At 41.8% G+C, this 21,416-nt stretch overlaps 1 protein-coding gene across 4 annotated transcripts in view; it reads right to left on the bottom strand.

The window, feature by feature from the left end:
- ARK2N (arkadia (RNF111) N-terminal like PKA signaling regulator 2N) overlaps positions 1 to 14,837 on the bottom strand; it is a 67,729-nt gene extending 52,892 nt beyond the window's left edge. Inside the window, exon 1 of one of the 4 annotated variants that reach the window (XM_033087154.1) lies at positions 14,713 to 14,837. The gene's annotated coding sequence lies outside the window, so the exon portion shown is untranslated. Of the gene's footprint in view, positions 1 to 13,041; positions 13,064 to 14,096; positions 14,384 to 14,712 lie in introns of those variants that run through there. The other 3 variants (XM_033087156.1, XM_033087153.1, XM_033087155.1) reach the window with 3 other exon arrangements.
- Between the last annotated feature and the right edge of the window lie 6,579 nt (positions 14,838 to 21,416).

Raw genomic sequence — 21,416 nt, 5'->3', positions numbered from 1 at the left:
AGCACTCCTGCATCTGTTTATTTCCTGTCACCACCATGGAACTGTAAGAAATACAAGCAGCTACTACCTCAAAAATGATCTATATGAATCAGTTAACTTACACTGATTCTTTACAGGTACAAGCCACAGTATTAGATAACTCATGAATTCCAACTTTCTCTCTTGCACAAAACAATATTCTGAACTAATTATGACTTTAGACAAAAAAGCAACTCTAAAGACAGTCAATGTTTTGCTAACAAAACAAGAATGTTTTTTCCGACTAGAGAGGCTATAATATTTTCCCATCACAGAAACTTAAGTTTAAAAAAGAAGACTTACAGGTAATCCTGTCTATTCCCTTGCAATGCAGGATGGTCCAATAGGACACCTTCTTCTGTTTTATTTAATCTAGATTCAAATACCAAGTAATAAGGCTTATACCAACCTTCTTTGAGAGAACGCTATGTTTCAAAAAGAATTGATAATATAGTTTTTTTCCCAAGACTCAGTCTACTGTAGTCCTTAATTTTAAGTTAATACTAAATATTCTATTATCTGTGACCAACATATATATTCAACATAAAAACGGTCCCAAGAAACACACTAAAGATCAACTTTTCATGTGTCTGCTCTTATTTTTAATTTAAATTCTTTACCCACTTCCCTTCACCTGCCCAAAAAATCTATATCCACAAATTTTCTAAAGTAGTAATAAGTGGGTGTTAGAGCACTCACTATAAAACAAACTTGGGTACTGAATTCTCTGCTCTTCAAATCAAAATAGATTCTACCCTCTAAGTTTTATTCTTTTTTAAGGACCATTTGATTGAAATATTACCATAGAGAAGTGTACACATCATTAGTGTGCAACTTAATGGACTTTTTTAAATGAACATATCCATGTAATGAGCACACAGATACAAAACATTCCCCAAATCCAAAGCCTTCATGCTACCTTCTAGTCATTACCTGCCCCCACAAAAGTAACCATTATTGTGACCTTTATCACCACATATCAATTCTCCCTGTTCTTAACCTTCAAGGTGACATAAATAATGGGGGGCTATTCTATGTTCATGGTTTGGAAGACTCATTGTTTTGTTTTTACTTTTTGGTTTTTTAATTTTTATTGGGGAATATTGGGGAACAACAGTGTGCTTCTCCAGGGCCCATCAGCTCCAAGTCGTTGTCCCTTAATCTAGTTGTGGAGGGTGCAGCTCAGCTCCAAGTCCAGTCACTGTTTTCAGTCTTAGCTGCAGAGGACGCAGCCCACCATCCCATGTGGGAATTGAACCAGCAACCTTGTTGTTGAGAGCCCATGCTCTAACCAACTGAGCCATCTGGCCGCCCCTCTGGCAGCTTGTTGTCTTCAATCTAGTTGTGGAGGGCGCAGCTCACTGGCCCATGTGGGAATCAAACCAGCAACTGGTTGTTAAGAGCTCGCGCTCCAACCAACTGAGCCATCCGGCCGCTCCTGGGAGACTCATTATTGTTGAAATGTCAATTCTTTCCAATTTGATCCACAGATTCAACATATTCCCAATCAAAATCCCAACAAGCTATTCTGTAGATAGGGGCATAAGGATCCTAAAGTTTATATGGAAAGGCAAAAGATTCAGAATTATCAACACAAGTTCGGAGGACTTGACGCTAGCCAACTTAAAGACTTACTACAAAGCTACAGTAATCAAGACAGTATAATATGAGGCAAAGAACAGATACATAGGTCAACTGAACTGGAACAGAGAGCACAGAAACAGACCCACACAAACAGTAAATTGACCTCTGACAAAAGAGCAAAAGCAATTCAATGGAGAAAAAGTCTCCTTAACAAATGGTGCTGAAACAATTGGACATCCATATGAAAAAAAAAGTAAAGTAAACATATACCTTACTTACCGCCTTTCACAAAAATTAACTCAAAGTGGCTTATGGACATAAGTGTAAAATGAAAAACTGTAAAACTTCTAGGTGAAAACAATAAAAATTAAGCTGAACTTAGGTATGACAATGAGTTTATATATACACATACAACACCAAAAGCATGATCCATGAAAGAAAAAAATGGTAAGTAGACTTTCTTAAAATTAAACACTTCAGCTCTGCAAAAGACACTGTCAAGAGAATGAAAAGTTTAAAAAGTTTAAAAAAGACAAAAACAAAAGGCATCCGTCTTTCCTGCTCTACTTGCAACTGCCAAACTTTAAGAACAGTCAGCACTTCGAATTCCTTACCCTCCACTGCTTAACCCAACGCAATCTAGTTTCTATTCCTATTACTCCACCTAAAGTTTTGCTAAGACTAACATTACCTCATATCACCAAATCCAGGAGTTTTTCAGTCCTCGTTTTTCAGTCCTCACTCCTTACCTCTCAGCAATATCCAATACTGTTAATCATGCCTCCCCCTTCCCGAAAATACCCTTCCTTGGACTTCTATACCATTACACTATTCTGGCTTTGCCCCCTTCCTTTCCAATTCAACCAACTTATATCTCCTTTGTTGACTCTTTCTTCTCATCTCTTTAAATTTAGTTCTTCATGGCCCAGTTCTAGGCTCTCTTTTATTTTACTTCTAGGTAATATCATCCATATCCCTAGCACCCAAATTCATACCTCTATCCCAAAGGCTCTTGCAAAGATCTCCAAACCCAGACGATCAGCTGTCTCCTTGACATTCTATTTAAATTATCCCAAAGATATTGCCAATTTAAGATGCTAAAATAAATAGCCAAATCTGTCCTGCCCCTAGCAAGCAATTAATGCGCAATTAATTTGGTACGATTACCACACCCAAAACCACACTGCCCCAAATCCCATTCCATCACCAAGTCCTACCAACCTGGCCACCCAAATATCATTCACGTCTTCCCATTTCTCTAGTGCCTACCTAGTCCGAGCTACCAATACTCACTGCCTGGACTACATTAAAACATTAGTAGTCTCCCCACATCCACTCCTGATCACTACAATTGCAACCCAAACAGTTTTTATTTAAAAATGAAAATCTAATCTTGTACCTCTGGTTAAACTCTTCAAAATACTAAAACTATTTTTAAAAGACTAGGACAGAAGATATTTAATCAAATAGCTATTGTGTCAGACAACATGCTAGGTTCGTGATTACAAAAATGAATAAATCACAGTACTTGCACTCGAGTACTATCAAAAACAAATATCTGTTGAAGACCTGCTATTTAAGTGTTTCAGGGCAGTCAAAGACAGTAAGCAGCTCACACAAATGAATTGGATGAGTGTAAGTAGGACAGAAATGGGTAAGTACTACGGCAGAGGTATAAACAACTCAAGATCAGAACTAGAAAACAGTGTCTATATAAAGAGGGTAACAATTTAACTGGGCTTGTGAAGGTAAGAATAATTTCAATTAATAAAAACAAGAGTAAAAAAGGGATCCTACAAATCTCAAAGCTATATTCTATAACGAGAGACATGAGGAAAATCAAAAGAAATAAGAAAGGTCAGAGGCACTGGACTCAAAATCCAAGAAGGGATTTCAAAGTTTCATCTGAGATCACTTAAAGATTATTAGATTTAGATGAAAGGTCTATTTTAACAAAGATAATAATCCTGCAAAAACAAAAACTGCTGAGAGTCAGTTTTCATCAATGCCACTCTCAGCACTAACACAATACGGTGGTAGCCACGAGATACAGTGATCCAACATCTTTCAAAAATGAAAACAGAAGTTCACAAAACATGAGTCCTAAGGCTAGAGAAGAAAGGGAATTTGAAGTGCTATGGTCCACTAATTATTGATGTTCTCTAAACCTCGGTTTCCTTCATTGTAAAACTTCAGTCGTTGGTAGGAGGCAATGAGTAATACATTTAAAGCACCTAATACACAATCAGCACAAAGTCCAATAAATAAAGAAACAGTATTTTTTAAATCTTTATATTCTTTCCTCTTCCTCTTCTCTTTAAGCCCCCCATGGAATTAACAAGTCGCTTCTCTACAACCAAAGTCATCTGGATTCATTCATGCATTTATCACATACTTACTGAATACCTCGTATCAGCTACCTGTGCCAGGCACTGGAAAATATACTGTACCTTCCCAACAAAGCTTACAGTCTAAGTAAGAGACAATCAAATAAACACACAATTGAATAATCACACAAGTAAATATAAAATGTATTTATGTGGTAAATCCAGTAGAGAGAACATATGTTGGCACCATGAAAGGAATTAAACTGTAACACAGCCTAGGACGTCTAGGAAGGCGGCCCTGAGGAGTTAATAGAAACCCACTGTTTCAAATAAACGAGGGAAACATATGAGGTGTGATCAAAAAATATGCTTCTGTACAGCAATTTCTGTCAAATAAAAACATGACAGTGTGTCCTCATCCACCTTATTCACCGGATCTGGAACCATGCAAATTCTGGCTTTTCCCCAAAGTCAAAATGATTCAGGACATCGAGGCAGCTGTGACAGCACAAATAAAGACACTCACGAAAGAGGACTTCCAGAACTGCTTCAGAAAGTGGCAAGAACGATAGGATAAGTGCATTCAAAGTGAGGGTGAGTATTTTGAGAGGGATTAATGGCAATGTGTCTTTTACTGTAATAATTTTTTTTAATTTAAACATTCACTATATTATTTGATCACACCTCATAGATTTAAGCTGACTTGTACTTCAAACAGACCACCCAGGTTGCATAATGGAGACTGGATGGACAAGACAAAAGTAAATGTCAGTATAACAATTTGAAGGCAAGGCAAAAAAATTATGGTAGCTCTAGACTGATGGTAATGACAAAAAAGAAATGTGAATGAATCTGAGAGATCATTGAGTAAATATGGGGGAGAAGAAAGGAAGGTGTCAAGTAGGGCAGTGAAACTATGTAGTCAGATAGTGTAATGATGGATAACATTTGTCAAACCCACAGAACTGTTATTCAGTATTACTCAACAAAGTATTGTTTTTCACCACAAAAAGTGACCCCTAATGTGAACTTAGACTTGAGTACTGTAGCAACATTAGCTCATCAATTGTAACAAATGTAACAAGCTAATGTAAGAAGTTAATGGAGAAAACTGAGGAGTGCATATAGAAACTCTCTGTACTTTCTACTCAGTTTCTGCAAACCTGAAACTGCTGTAAAAAATAAAGTCTAGCAGTAGTATAGTGGTAGTAGTAGAAGTATTTTAATGCTGAGGAAACTTGTTAACTTGGAGCTGCTTGGGGCCAACTTTTGCCCTCATGAGAGGAAAGCCCTGCTGAAAAATGAAGCCACAAAGAAAAGCAGTACAGAGCCAGAACACAAAGAAAGAAAAATAATGCCCAGATGATAGCAAATGAGTTCCTAGATCCAACTAGGCCGCAGGCCAGTTGCACATTGGACTTCTCACAGTTAAATGAACCTATTAAATCTCATTTTCCCTTTCTTAATAAATGCACGTGGAGCTACTATATATACGTGTATGTATGTTACAGCCGTCTTCTGCGTAAACATTTTCATGGGAGCCAGGGTCACAGCACACAGAAAACCACTCCAGTTAATGGTTCTACTTGCAGACTCCATGAAGAGGGCAACATGAACACAATGTGCATTAGCTCGGCCTTTGCTTCCCAGCGCCGGAAAACTAATGCCTCCAAGCGGCTCCGCTGATCAATTTTAGACACAGAATAAACATCCAACCATGAATTATCCAAGACCTCAATGTTTTCAGAAAGTTTCAAGGGATATTTTAAAAAGCAAAAAGATATAGGCAATTTCATTTGAAAAACCCACTAAAAGAATGCTTTAGTCACTAGTGATGTTTTTTAATTGATGAATTTTTATTACATATTTGTAGGATTTTTAAAAAACTGTCATTTAAAAAGATACACAGAATCTAAACAACTCTATTTAGGTTTTCGGAACATTTTAATTATTTTATTAATTATTGCTCATAGTTAACCTGAAATGTATAATCCCCATTTCTAAGAAAAGAATATGTAGGTCAGTGGCCAAGATATATTTAGATAGATTTAGACAGATATATTTAGAACAGTTTCTGAATTTCCAACCTGCTTCTTAACCTAAGACTAGATCACGCTACACAAGCAGCCTTCTCTAACCAAAATAAAAGTTCTGAACGTCTGGATCTTTACACAAGTTAAATTAGGTTATACATTTAAAAGATAAGATTTTGAAACAGACCCTTTTAAAATAAGTTTTCCTAATGTATTTGAAGTTTGATATTTGAAATTGGGTTTTGCCCACAAATCTACAGGAACACATCTTTTGTATAAATCAAGGCATATTTACATTTTACACTTAAGAAGGTGAACAAGACTGCTCCTCTGATAATTTTCCCTAAAAACAAAACATCCGTTGTTTTGATTCATTTTATACAAACCACACAACCACCATTTCTTTGTTATCTTTATATTAGGAGAAGATTATAGTTTTCCATAGTGTGCTTACTTTAAATTATGCCCAAGGCACACCAAACGGTTAATCAATGAAAGTAAAAACTATGCCATATAAAAAGGGAAGGGAGTTATTAATAAGCAAGCGAGTTGCAGTTTAAATAGCCTCAACAGTCTAGTATAAACACATTTTTTTAAGTTATTTTTTAATAGGTTTAGCTTCAAAATCCAAAAATTGTTAGCTGGCTTACAGTTTAAGTATTCAACTAAGCATGTTTATTACTGAATCTGTGAGTCAAAAAGGATGCACTCTCCTAGCACTAAATATCAAAGCAACTGGCCTCTTTCTAAATTGTTGCAAAAACAGTTACTTCTTATATGGATGGGACTTTAAAAAAAAAAAGTCATGAAACCACCAACAGGAATGTAGCTAACCTTAGAAGTTTCTGCCTCCAAGACAGTTATAATATAAAACAGATTACAGCTTGCATCTATTGCTAACTCATTTTTTAAAAAGTCGTAGTAACTAAAGTAGTAAGTAAATCACTGGGACCAAGGTTATAAAAACAAAATCCATGGCAATCAGTTGTAGGTCTTTAAAACTACCCTCTTAAGCTCTTTGTCAAACTTTGGCTACTCTATACCCAGAAACTTAAAAAAAAAAACAACAAAAAAAAAGGTAAGGTGTTTTAAAGTTTTGCTTGGCTTTGTTTTTTAAATATAAACAAGAACAGGAGACCAGGACCAAGAGACAAATTGCAACCCATGAAGATAAAACTAGAATGAAGCAGGACTTTCAAACAGTATTGTGTGCCTACTTCCTGCTGGTGTTGGCAACTGTCACAGAAAAATTATAAAGTGACTCTACAGTTAGACAAGTTGGATATCAGAATAGATATTGTGACAATCTAACATTGGGAAATTATCACAATACTAGTAATCATCCAAAAAAATTAGAATCTAATGATTACTACCTGATTTTTCTGTGACACCCAAATACACTGCTGTAAGAGGATGATTTTTAAAGCAAACGAAAGCAAACACACACACACACACACACACACACACACACACACACACACAGCAATGGCTGAGAAAATTTAAGTCCAAGAAATTAAGAGTTAGCCTTACATATGGGGGAGGAGGGAAATAGCACATTATGAGGAAAACAATAAAAAAAAAGTTATTTGTGTAAATGTTTTCACTCACCCCCCTCAAACTCATTATATTACAATCTCCTTTGAAAGCAGGGAATATGTTAATCATCTTCAGTTCACTCACAGTTCCTAACACACAATATTTAACAAGTATTTGTAGAATTGATGAACTGAATCATTTTTAAAAATCACCAAGACCACTAATGAAATGCCTTGTTTGTTTAAACCTTAGTACTACTGACTTGTATGTAAAAATGTATTCCACTATAAAGAATCAACATGATTTCTGATAGAGTAACTCTCCTTTTACCTTTCCATATAAAAACATAAGCAAAAACTAACACAACTGCCAATAGCCTAGCAAAGCTGTTTCCTTATATTTAGAATACTGTATTATAAAATCAAGGCACACTCCTGCATAAAGAAGCAAAAACCAGACACTATAAAACTAAAGAGGTAGAGAGCATCTTACTGAAAAAGAAAACGAAGTCCCCTCTCTCCAGATGTTCGGGTCTAGGAAGAGATTCCATTACGTCTATTAACAGTGATGTTCCCAAATCTTCTGAAATAGAAAAATTAACCACTTTTCTAATTTTTACATAGAAGTGCTAATTTAATGACAACATCACTCTTATCTTAAATAAGCACTAATACTGCAAAACAAATTTTGCTTTCTAAGGACGTCTTTCCATTATGTGTCAGGATTTGGGGTTAGTTTTTCCACTGAGAAGTTGTAGCATGGATAACGTGGATAGTGCAGGAACCAACGATGACGATTAAAGTAAAAATACTAGAGAATTATAAATACGGTGGAAATGGCGCTTTTCTCCACAGCAACTTTCCCCTTCCTTTCCCTTCACTTAGCTCTCTCAAAAGGATGAGGTTGAAGAGGCTATAAACAAGATACGGTATAAAAGACTCAGAACTGGGAATGACAAAAGGCATTCAGAGTAAGGAATTATGAGTGATAAATTAATGGAGCTAAGCAATAAGCATCAACAGCTGCTAACATCACAGAGAACCACAGACTATGTGCCTCCTGGTGGAAGTACTCAGCAGCATCTATAAAGCATTTTTGCTCAAAGTAAAAAAAAAAAAGAAAAACAGAGAGAACAGACCTCATAGAAACCGAATCTGATCCAGCCTCTAAACCTAATATCAATTAACAAGAAACCCAGGGGACAGAGGAACATGTTTAAAACCACCACAGGAATGTAACTGGCAAATTCAAACTGCAGGAAAATTTCTGTATCTTCAACAAATAATTTGCCAGAGAAAAGAAATGGAAGGGGTACCTACAGATTACAAAACAATGCAGACTTTATTTGACTCTTGATCTGAATAAATGCATTTACGAGATAATAGAGAAATCTGAACACCATCATGATATTAACAAATTATTGCTATTTTTCAGTTTTTGTTTTTTCCTTCAAGAGTGAAGTTTAGTAAGAAACTAGAGTGCTAAAAGGGTGGAATACCAAAAAGGCACTCTAAAAATTAATGCAGCTGACTATTTGGCCTACCCAGAACTGAAATATAAATTGTGAGATTGCAACCACGGGAAGAGAGTAGCTTTGCTTGCTTGCTAGCCAACATTTTCTCCACTGATATAAGCTCTATAAATAGGCCAAGAGTGATAATGGCTGCTCAAATCACTTCATGTAGCAGATACTACCGCTACTGACATGCATCTGGCCCAGCACCAGGACTGGGGATCCACGAGCATCAAGTAAGAAACCAAGGAAGTTGCCCAATGCAACGAATGCACCATGGCTAGTGAGAAACCATCTAAGTACTCAAAAGCGCCATCCATGTAAATCAGAATTAATTTCAAGATTTCTAAGATTTCTGCTCTGGCCACTTCCTATTTTCTATCTCCTTCAGAAAACAGTACACATAAAGATGAGTTACCACATGCTGGGACCTAAGGTCTCCAAGATCAGTATTGCCAAAAACCTATCCACTATACATGGCCTAAGGCTCACAGCAAATTGTTTAGTGGATTGCAGTGGAGAAAAATGGGAAACCCTTGATGATGAAATGTTGATTTAAGAATAAACTATGCTTCCATCTAGGTTAAAACTAAGGCAGACAGGATACTGCTTAAAATCTTAACCACATGAGGTTTTTGTTCTTAATACAGAAAGGAAAACAGTCCTGTTTTCCTAGAGTTTTAGTCCACACCCAACTTCCCTCTCCCCAACAATACCTTTCTCTAATTATAAGGCACCTAACAAAATGCTGACTCTGGACATCATAAAAGCTATTTGTTTAAACCAGACAACTCAGTGAAAAACAATTTGTGATCCCTTTGGTAAGTATCTTGTTTCCCTAAAGTTAATCACGTTAATGAAAACTTCTGATTTCTACATTACCTACACACAATCCTAGTTTATCCGCATTCATGGGAACGGCTTAGATAAGTTTTAACAGATTTAATTTTGTTCCTCTTTAAACAATCAAAACTAATTTACTAATACATGGACTTGAATTCCAAGCAGAGTAAAAAGTATTTTGTAAATGAACTGGTAGTACAAAAAGAACATTCAAGACTCCAATCAATTTCTTTTAAGCTTAAGGACTCATTTAAGAAAAATACTATTTTCCAATACCTTATTTTAAATGATTTTATAAAGGAAAAGACTAACCCCATACTATAGTTGTTTTGTTATACAGTCTACTTTTCTCCTACAGTGTACTTTTCTTCTCCACAGAAAGAAACTTAGAAATCATCTGGTTCGCTACATTTGAAACCCCTGAGCAGAAATGATTTCTTTTATCTTCGTATCCATCCCCACCTGGCACCTAAGTGGTCAGTAAATGGGTTTATTATTTAACCAGGTATTCATACCCCACATACAAATAATTCTGCAGATAGATTTCTACTTTTGATTAATCTTAACTAGAAAATACTCACCCATGTAGTTTTAAAATCAAATAAAGTCAAGTTAATAACAGGATTTACACCATCTATCCACTGGCTATTAAGTGACAGAATCTGAGCAAAGAGGAATGAGGTCCCTGTTTTGAATAAAGACATGAAAGAGAATAAACAAAATTTAAACACTGTAAATTAAAGCCACAAATCCTAAATAAGACAACCATCAAATCGGAATCATACTGGTTATTTTACGGAATTTAGAAATCACATTTTCTATTATCAGCTACTACTAATGTTATGATAAATATGCATAACATACACATTTCCTCCCTAGCAGTTTAGGAATACACAAGAGAATAAAACAAGCAAGATGCTTTTTTAGTTTCACCCTGCGCCTCTCTTTTACCACAAGGACGGGAATGCTGCGTGTGAAAACTGACTGAACATCAACCCCACTTCTGCTGAGAGAAGCTGCCCACACAGAAGCAGAAAATACTGTTTATTTCCCTTAAATTCAATCATGAGTCCTGAAAAAGTAAGGAAAGTAGGTACAATTAAAGATAAAGGCTAAGGATTTCAAAATTTCATGACAACAGTCGAATTTAAATTTAAGACTAGAACTGGCAACTAAAGAAGAATAACTATGAAATTAGTCTGATGATCAGGAATCAATCCAAAATAAATAAAACCAATAAAGTTCTAGTTACTGAACTGAAGGCTAAAGAAAAATCTTTCAAAAGGAATGCCCATCTCATCTTTTATATTCCACCTGAGGTCCCCGCCCCCTGCCAAAGAAACAGTAAAGTAACTAACTCATTAGCAGACTAAGATACTGCACCTTCACAACTTGGCCCTACCTTCATCTTACCCTACATATCCTCTCTGTAAATTCAAGGCACTCGCCACACTTAACCATTCGAGATCATGGATACTCATGACTTTGCATAAGCTGTTCAATAGCCTGGAATGCCCACCTGGAAATCCATCTCAAATCTCAGGTTTAAATGTGTAAGTTCCTTTGGCATCAGGAAATTTGTCAATCTTACTCACCAGTACAGCTTTAGCAACGAGAGGTCTACTGGCACACAGTAAGCAATCAATAAATTAGTGTGGTGAGAATAAAGAGGTTCCACCTGAATGTTTTGTTGTCTGTATTTTCCCAAAGATTTCTCAATAGCTCTTACCCCTTTCTATAGTCTCATAGCTTTTTACTCAGTTACTAACTCATACATCTATTTCTTTTATACCCTATAATTACAGCTACCCAAGAAACTTCATTTGGCCCCAAACTCTTTCATAAAATAATAGAGAATACTGAAATCAGTGTGGTTCAAAAGAAAGCACATCATAGTTATTTTTCATCTTTTACAGGTTTTCTCAAGTATTGTCAACTCCGTAAACATGTTCCTAGTTACATGCAGAAAAATTACAAAGGTCGAAGATAATTTACCAAAGTTACAAATGTAGAGTTTGGGTCTCTAATTCATAATGGTTCCAAACTTAAAAAAAAAAAAATCCTTATTACCCATACATCAAGTCTATTCATGCACACATCAAAACAAAACCATAAGATTGAAGATCCCAGCAAAACAACCCCTTGAATAATGAGTGACTACAGAAGCTCCCAAAAGTTATTCATCATACAGTAAGGAGACTTAAGGTACTAATGAAAATAGAAACCTTTGAAGGTCACACATTGAGCACTCAGTTCTAACAGAACTGCATTAAATTAGAATCTAAAGCTGAACCTATCTTAATATATGGGTCTTGGATAAATCATGAAGACTGTAAAACAAAGTATTATGACACTTGCTCTTTCATAAACGCATTTAAGAATAATATAAACTGAATTAGTGAGGAATGTCTACACTGTGAACTTAATATGGTGCTAATAAGGGAAAAAGTTTGTAGCTCCAAAATCCAGTCCCTCCCCTTTTCCACAAAAAGATGTCAGAAAACAAAAATTTTCCATTAAGAAATCATATTTAGCTGACGCCTACGTATAATTACCTTGAAGTTTCTCCCTTCCTTTCGTATTGTATACCTGTATGTGAAGTTTACACCTATATCTTAACATTACAAAAAAGAGATGGTTTGAAGCGTTAAGATTGCAAGTGGTATTTAAGAGTAGTCTGAAGGAACCTGATTTAGAAATGTTTAAAAACATTTTCAATTCTCATTTAATGGAATTGCATGAAATTTCACGGAGGCTCTTTTTAAAGGAGCATACAGGTTATCACAGTAAATTCCATCCTAGTTTTCTCAATTCAAATTGAATTCATAATTTTTGTATTTACTGAGCAGATAGCACTCAACTAGGCATTGTATTAGTCAGATTACTCCGCCAAAATATTACACTTCCTATTAAAAAACGGTTCGCTTTGTGACTCCCCAGGACATCAGGTAATAACTATCCATTGTAGGCCTCTAAAAATGCTTGTTAAACCAAAAGGCAATGCTTACTGGAGGAATCCTGATTGCCAGGATCAGCAAAACGACATTAAAAAGTTAATAGACTCCGTCCTTAAAATATCCCAGGAGAAGAAAAGGAGTGATTCAAACTGTTAGCAGGTGCCCAACGACACTGCACAACAATAGCCTAAGCAAAACTGCCAGAGGTATTTGTAATGAAGAGGTCCAACCTTGACAAAGCATCGTGCAGTGGGGTTTTCATCCTACTAGATGGAAGGATTCAGAAAGCAAACACTCAGGCAAGCAGCGAAAAGCGCCTCCGAGGATAAAGTGCTCAAGCGGCTCCGTCTCGGAGAACGCGTCCAGCGGTTCACGCCATCCAGCTGCGAGCATCTATCCTGCGACAGCGGCGAGGACGACTTAACAGGCCGAAGGAATGACGCGCGGTTCTGTTGGGGGCAAAGGCTCCAACGACACACAGAGGTGGGCGCTGTGAGAAATAAAGCACGAAGCGCTCCTGGGGACAAGAAGAGAACTCTGGGGACAGTCCGAGAAGACGACGGTCTGGAACTTGGAGGTTCGTCCATTTCCATCCTCGCCGGTTTTCCGAATAAAGTGGGCAAACTCACCAGAAGCGGTCAATTTTGAGGACGGACGCATCCCTGCCCTTGACCGGAGGCGACCGCCGACCGAACGTGGTGGAAGCGCAGAGAGGCCGGCGGCGCCGAGCCCGAGAAAGCGCTTCCTCCCTCCCCGAGGCCAGCGCGGCCGCCTGGGCTCTCGGGAGTCGGGGCAGCTGTCGGCGCCAGACCCGACCCGGGCGGGCAGAGCCGCCGCGGCCGCTTCCCCCGCGGGCCCGGGCGCCGGAAAGTTGCGTGAAGGCAACTCCAGGGCCGCGAGGCCGCCCCCCGCGCGCCCCACAGACTGCGGCACCTCCCGCGTCCTCTCAGCCCCGGGTCCCAGCGCTCCGGGGAGGCGAAGGGGCCTCGGCCCGCCAAGCCGGCCGGGTCAGGAGGACAAGAGGGTCACCAGCGGGCGGGCGGGCGGGCGGGCGGGCGACCCCCGTCGTTGGCCCCCACGCGAGCCGCGCCTCCCGCCAAGTCCGGGCGCTCACGGCCGGCGAGCGCCAGCCGGGCCCGTCACGACGCCAGCGCCCGGACGCTGCGGAGCTCTCCCCCGCGGCCCGCACCCCTCCGACTCCACTCCACCCGGGCCCGACAAGCAGCCCGGGTGCCGCTGAGCGACCCGTAGCCAGGCCGCGGCCCCGCGCCCCTGCCCGCCTCACCTGCGCTCCGCGGCGGCTCCGCACCTCCTCGCCGGCTCCGCGCGCCCCGTCGGGGCACGCACCGACCCCCGGGCCGGGACTCTCCTAGCCGCGGTCACTCGGGACGCGACGGCCACCGTCGCCTGCTCCTGCTCGGCACAAGCCCCAGCGGCGAGCAGAGGGTCGCGGTCAGAGCCCCGCCGAGGCTAAAGGGAATCTCGCCGCCTCCGCAGGCTCTACGACCAAGTCCCTTCACTCGTCCGCGCCGCCCGGAGAAAATGTCACCAGAGGCCGTTCCGCTCGGCGCCTCACTTCCGCCCGGAACCACCGAGCCCGCACCGAGTCAGCTAGAGCGGCCGCTGCGGCGAGAGCCTCTAGGGGCTGGAGAGGGAGGCCGATGGAAAGCCACACAGCGCCCTCTGGCGGAGGGAACCCGCGCTCCTCTCACTGCAGGGTGCCCGGCGAACGGGCACCGGCTGGCTTCCCGGGCTTCTTTCCCGCGCTCCCTCCTTCTGATCAGGCAGCTCCGTTCCAGAAATACCTTTCTCCAGAGTCAGAAAGCCGGTCAATGCAAGCCAAGGACAATGCCCTGAGAAAAGGACGGCGCTCCCTTTCCCGGGCGCTGCTCAGTACTCACCCTACCTGAAGCCTTCCCGAATGAAGCTCGTAGTGTCCGAATGCTCGAGTCACTCCATTAGGGATGCGCAGCCTTCTCTCCTCACTTTTTCGCGGATGCCCAGCGCTTGGCTCTGGGAGACTCGGTCATGCAACTCATGCAATGGCATCAACATCCCGTAAGTTTCTGGAATGGAACCTTGCAGGCCTCGCAGATAGACCGCCACCTGCTGGTGAGACGGGGTGGGCCAGGGACACCCCGCTCCGCCCTTGTGCGCGTTGCAGACGCCCCAAATTCCACCTATGCAGCGTCACTCCCCTGACTGGCAGTTCACCTTGGGAAGGGTGACACACCGGTGCACTCTATGAGTTTTCGAGGCCCTTCCTTGAGGCCCAGGGTCTGGGGAAACGTGCTGGACGCAGGACCCGGCGGGAAGGTGAAGTGGGCACACGCCACTTGGTGGGGTACAGGGCTTCCGAAGGCTGGAAGATGAGGTGCTGAGAACACACCTCTCTACTCAAGATCTGGCCAAGAGGCTGTGCTCTCTAAAAGCAGGGTTTTGATAAATAAATAAATAAATAAATAAATAAGGGCTTGGGAAGAAAATGTTAAAGATCTTGACCTTTTCAGGAGCCATGCGGGGACCTGGGGTGACACTCCCCAAGAGGAAATTCTGAAAATCACAGCGCTGGCGCCACTCAGCCCTTAAAATCAGTCTCCCCTTTTTAAATCAGGCCCTTCAGCTCCCCCCAGTTCACTCATTTAGGCTGACTGCCTACAAGCATGGGCATCCCTGACTAAATAAATAAATTGATAAAATAATTTTATAGTAATAGCTAACTTTCATTGAATGCCTACTATATGCCAGGCACTGTACTATGCATTTAAATGGATTCATTTATTTAATCCTCTCAACAAACCTATGAGTTTGGTGGTATTATTAGCCCCAAATGACAAAGGTGAAAATGAGACACAAAGTAGGAAAGTGACTTGCCCCAGGTCACACGTCACAATAAGTGTCAAGATTGGATTACCACACAGACAGCCCAACCCTAGAGGCTGCTTTCTCAATCACTACCACCAACTGCCTCTTTGAAATTAACTGAGATCATACCGCATACCATCTACACATTTTGTCTATGTAGGTTATTTCGCTCATTCATTCACTTATGCATATATTTCCCTGCTACTTTAGTCCTCAAGGAATTTGAGAGCCTGTGTAATAGTGACAAGAGTCTAAGCTCTTTCAGGAGAAAAAGAGAATAGAAAAGAACTACTAAGATCATAGCTGTCAGTCTTGGAATGAATTAATTAATGTGGACTAATACATTCAGTTTTTGTTTTTGCCTTTGTTTTTTAATTTTATTGGGGAACAGTGTGTTTTCTCTAGGGCTCATCAGCTCCAGTCGTTTACCTTCAATCTAGTTGTGGAGGGCGCAGCTCAGCTCCAAGTCCAGAGCCATTTTCAATCTTTAGTCGCAGGGGGCACAGCCCTCCATCCCATGTGGGAATTGAACCGGCAACCTTGTTCCGAGCTCGCGCTCTAACCAACTTGAGCCATCTGGCCGCCCTACATTCAGTTTTAAAATAACTCCTTGACAGTCTTATCTGGTCAATACTGTAGAAATACTGAAGTAGGACCCTGACTACTGAGGTACCATCTTGGCTCCTTTTCCTGTTTGATATCAAGTCAATTCCCTACGGTGAGTGGACTCTACATATTTTTGGAGGCTAGAGCATTTGATATCCTAATTACTATTATCCCTATTACTGCCATATTTAGATTGCCAATAAGGCAATTGCTTTCTTCTTCCTCTCTATAGGAGCATGAAGGGCTGAGGAGATGATCCTGCTGCCGCCTTAGATTTATCTCCTAGAATCTCCTGTGCATCACATACTCAGCTCTCCCAACTCCTGAAATCCCATTTCCATAAAACCAGCCCAGCCCAGACACCACCCGTATCACCAGCACCTTTACCAACTCCCTCTATCCCATGGCCGCTACAGAAATTTCTATTAAGAATACTCTGCTCACAGACATTGTCCTATCGACATGTGCACCCCTTGGCCTCTCTGCAGTGTTACTACTGAATCATATCAGCGGTTCTCTCAACTTCTGTCCTAAGCCCTACAGGCCCAGGTCAAGCCCATCAGCATCATTGTTTGCATCTGATGCACCTGCAGGGCTGGGCCTGCAGCAGATGCTATTAGAAGTGGTGGACTAACCGGTAGCATCAGAGTGAGTTGCCCCTGCTTTGACTATTCTGTATACTCTGTTCCCTCCTGATGGAGCAGGTTACTATAAGGCAGCTGAATGGGGGATGGAGGCACGGATAACCTTCTCTGCACTGAGATGGCCACGTATGCTCAGACAAGTCACCTCTTCCAGAGTTAACATTACCGGCTTGGCCTCAGAGCATCCGTTATTCCACAGAATTTAATCACGTCTCCATATGAAAGGCCACCCAGAGCATTCTAAGGATTCCAAATAGCAGAAGGTGACCTGGCCATCAGGACCAGGGGCTCTGGAGTCCAACAGATCTGAATTTGGATCTGGTTCTGCCTCACTTCTGTAACCTCGCAGAGCCTCAGCGTTCTCCTGTGTCAAACACAGGTGATCCCTGATACTGCTGTGGACGGAAGACATGTTCAGACCTGAGGAGAACTTTCATGAGTTTACGTGAGCCAAACTGAGGACAATTGCCGGGAAGCACAATCTCAACAGATTAAGAAAATTCTCTGGAGAATGGCTGTTTTGCAGCTTATTTTATACATTAGAATCAAAGGAAGAGACATAAGGAGGGTTACATGAAATCCATTGGGGGTAGATTAATTGCCGCGATGGTCAGATATAGCTGAGTGAACATATCCGAAATTTTTACACATAAAAATAATGTCATTTATACACAAAGCAGCTCAAATTGTTATTATTAAATGCATAAAATAGTCAAAATATCAACTTTTTGTTTATTTTTGGATTTCTGACACATTTTGAAAAAAAAACCTTGAAATCAATTAACACAGCAAAAGAGCTAAGGGGGTGGGAGAAAGCAGAGCAGGAAAATCTCTGGGATTGGATAAAAAGTAAAATGGAGAGATGCATACTTCTCTTACATTGGTGGGTATAGGATAGTTAATAATTAACACTTTACAGCACATAGAGATGGTGTTCCGGGTACAAGATAACAGTGAGGGGTTCTATAGTCTGTCTGCTCTGGTGCTGGTGGGTTGTGCCTTCAGGGGTCCAGAAAAAGGAAGTACTCTGACATTCCAGGGCATGCTATCTTAGATGCAAAAAAGACAATAGACAGGCTGACTTAAGGTAAACATTGACCTTTGTCAAGGAAGCTACAGGCCAAGGATGTGACTACCTGCCATGATCCACTCTTAGTTAGGAATTACTATGTTCACACCATTCTATGTGGTTAATTTCAGTCTCTGAGTTTGTAGGGCCTGCCATGCTGGCCTCCCCCGAGTTTGTCACGTTTAGTATGTGGCCCCTTTTTTATCCACACTACCTTGTAGGATCTTGTGAGGAGTGAGGGTGAAATGAGTCAAATGTGTAAAGCTCTCAGGCCAGCTCTTGGCTTAGAAAACACTCTATAAAAAGGACCACTGTTCTGATGGCCGACACGCCAAGCCAGCACCTCCAACAGGCACAGACTCACACTGGTCAGTACAGTGGCACTGCCATCTCAACTGAGTCATTTTTCAAGAGCAACAGGTCATGTGGAACCAGAACAGAGCAGGACAGAAGGATGTCATGAACGTGGAGCCACGTGGTGGCTGAGGGTTGGTGAGGCAGAAAAAGGGTTAATAAAAGTGAGCCTGAAGGAAGACTGCCCAGGCCTGTATCCCCTCCCCAGGAACTGCCCAGGCTTTAGAAATAAATCAAGATGTCCAAACACCCTTAGAAAAAAGAAAGAAGACCCTAACCAGAGTAAGTTGGTTCTTGATGCCTACACAAACTGCTGGAACCTGTCCGTTATTTGAACTCTAGCCTCATTATAATACAATGAAAATAAAATGAACGTTAAGGCTTGCCCCCCACCCTGCGGGTTTTTCTGTAAGAAATGGGTAAGAGCATGCACAGAAAGAAAACTAATTATATAACCAACATATGCCAATCAAATGACCTCAGTCTATACGTCACATCTCCTGCTGTAAGGAACTGCACCTACCCTCTCCTATATCAGAAAAAGCTAACCTAAAGTGAGGTGCAGTTTTCTAAGACTCTGCCCCTGCAGCCCCTCCTGCCGCCCCCGCCGGTGTTTCTCTCCTTACTGCCTGGGACAGGCTGGCTTCTTTAAACACGGACAATGTCTGTCTGCCTGACCTTCAGTAAAACTTCCCTTGCTCTCCTCATTTCAGGTTGAGTCTGTGAATTCCTTCACCTTTTGCAAATGAACAGCGGTTAATTCCAACGACACAAGGGTGAGTGAGAGAGACGCCTCCCTCAGCTCCCTCCATTCTCTGGGATGGATAATCCAAGCTCCTCCATCTTGGGCTCCAAGTTCTTTCCAGCCACGGGATCCCCCTGACACCCCTTCTCTATGTAAAGTCTGTAACTTCTAATAAAAACTAGAAATAAAAGCAAAGGACAGCTTAAAATTTTTCAACAAGTATATATTATTGGTCTTTCATCTTTCAATGAAAAAAATAGCTCTATGACACAGCATCAGACCTTGGGGGACCTCCGGGGTAGGCGGGGTGAGGGCTCCTCTGACACCCCATTTAAACTAGCACGCCCACAGCCCATCACAGCATTGTTTGTTCCCTTCCCAACACTGGCCCTCCTGAGTACCTGTTGTGCGTATTCTTCTTTCTCATCCATCTGACACCCCAGACCATAGGACACGGGTTGTTCTGCTCTGCGGTACACGGATGTGAATGGAGGAAGTCCGTCTAAGCATCTGGGTGGGAAGACACAGAAACCTGAAAGGATGTCAAAACAAGGAAGTGGTGCAGGTGCCAAATAGGTGAGAGCTGGGAGGAGGGCAATTGGGGGATGCCTCACAGGCCCTGGAACCTGCCTGACTGTTGTTAAAAAGGAGGCAAAGAGCCAGTGCCTTGAAGGCAGAACTCACACCATCCTTCTTCTTAGCCCTCTTGATGTCTAGCACAAGACCTGGCAGATAAGACACATTCAACAAACAGGTGTGACTGAAGGAACAAGTCTGTGGAGAAGCTGACCTGGAGAGAAGGGAAAGGGGGCAAGAGGTGGAAACGCCCTGGGGGTGTTTGGAGGATGAACTACCCCAGAGCAAGGCTGCCTATGGCTGGACAGCAGAGGAGAGAGAAGGCCAGAAGGGAGGCGGGGGGCTGAATGGGAGTGTAAGGAGTCTGGGCTCATTTTTCAAGAACTAATGGGGAAGCAGGTGTGACGTGTTCTCACCTAGAGTTCTACTGAGTGTTGTGGTCAAGCCCAGCAGAAAGCAGTCCCTCCCTGGCCCACTGACAACCTGGGGAGAAAGGAAAGCATTGACTCTAGGCTGACCACGCTACAATGCAGGTGGAGCTCTGGGAGGGCGAAAACTGAAACTAAGGACTGCTGAAAGAGCAGAAAGAAAGCAAAGCACAGAAAAGAAGCGAAGGGCCCGCAGCCCTGGAGAACTTCCTCGTGGACACATTCCAAAGACATACTGTGATTTGGAAGAGACAACTCAAGGACTCTAAGGGCTCAGAGCAACTGAAACACCATCTTCATACAGAACGTCCCTGTCCTCCACCTTCCCCCGTCCAGTTCCGAAAACTGATTTTTAGGGAAGAACAACATCAGACGATCTGTGGTATAATCATAGATATAGATATAGATATGTAGTCTTTGTCCTCTGTTCCTGCCACAGAGCTCCCAAAACCCTTGTCATTTCCTGAGTGATGGGAGTGTCTTTTGTTATTCTTAAGAAACTTCTTTCCACTCTACCCACATTTATGCTAATGAGGTGACTCTTGGTGGACCCCCACTAGGTCCCCTAGGTAACTTCAGGATGAGGGTTGGTCACCAGAGGAACCCACCTCAAGATAAGAGGGTTGGAACTTTCATCCCCACTCTCCCTTCTGGGAAGGGGAGAGGGGCTGGAGATCGAGTTCAGTCATGCCTGGCCGGTGATTTCATTAATCATGTCTACAGAATGAAACCTCAATAAAAACCCCTAACTGATGGGCTTTGGAGAGTTTTCGGGTTGGTGAACACGTTGAGATGCTGGGAAAATAGCTCGCCCAGAGAGGGCATAGAAGCTCTGTGCTACTCCCTCTCTCCTATGTTTCTCTTCCATTTGACTGTTCCTGAGTTGCATCCTTTCTAATAAGCCAGCAATAACAAGTAAATTGCTTACCTGAGTTCTGCGAGTAATTCTAGCAAATGATCAAACTTGAGGAGGAATCATGGGAACCCCCGAATGTATAGTCTGAAGAGAATAGGTGTGGACAGCCTGGGGCCCCGCCTGTGGCTGGCATCTGAAGTGAGACACTATTGTGAAATGAGCCCTCAGTCTTTGGAGTCTCCGCTACCTCTAAGGAGTTAGTGTCAGAATTGAACTGAACTGTTGGACTCCAAGTTGTTGGAAGATTGATGTCTGGGGAAAAAACAACACACAGGATCCTAAAACTTTGGCTTTAAATAAATACGCTATATTCGATTTAAATAAACATGTTACATTAAGCAAGATCAGTCCCAGACCAAATCTCACTTCAGACTCCTCCTTCCCTGTGACCATGTCCACCTT

The sequence above is a fragment of the Rhinolophus ferrumequinum genome, chromosome 19, assembly GCF_004115265.2.
Source record: "Rhinolophus ferrumequinum isolate MPI-CBG mRhiFer1 chromosome 19, mRhiFer1_v1.p, whole genome shotgun sequence".
In the NCBI taxonomy this organism is placed as follows: domain Eukaryota; kingdom Metazoa; phylum Chordata; class Mammalia; order Chiroptera; family Rhinolophidae; genus Rhinolophus; species Rhinolophus ferrumequinum.
Note: the sequence above shows the minus strand (reverse complement) of the source record. Positions and strands in the feature narration are given on the sequence as shown.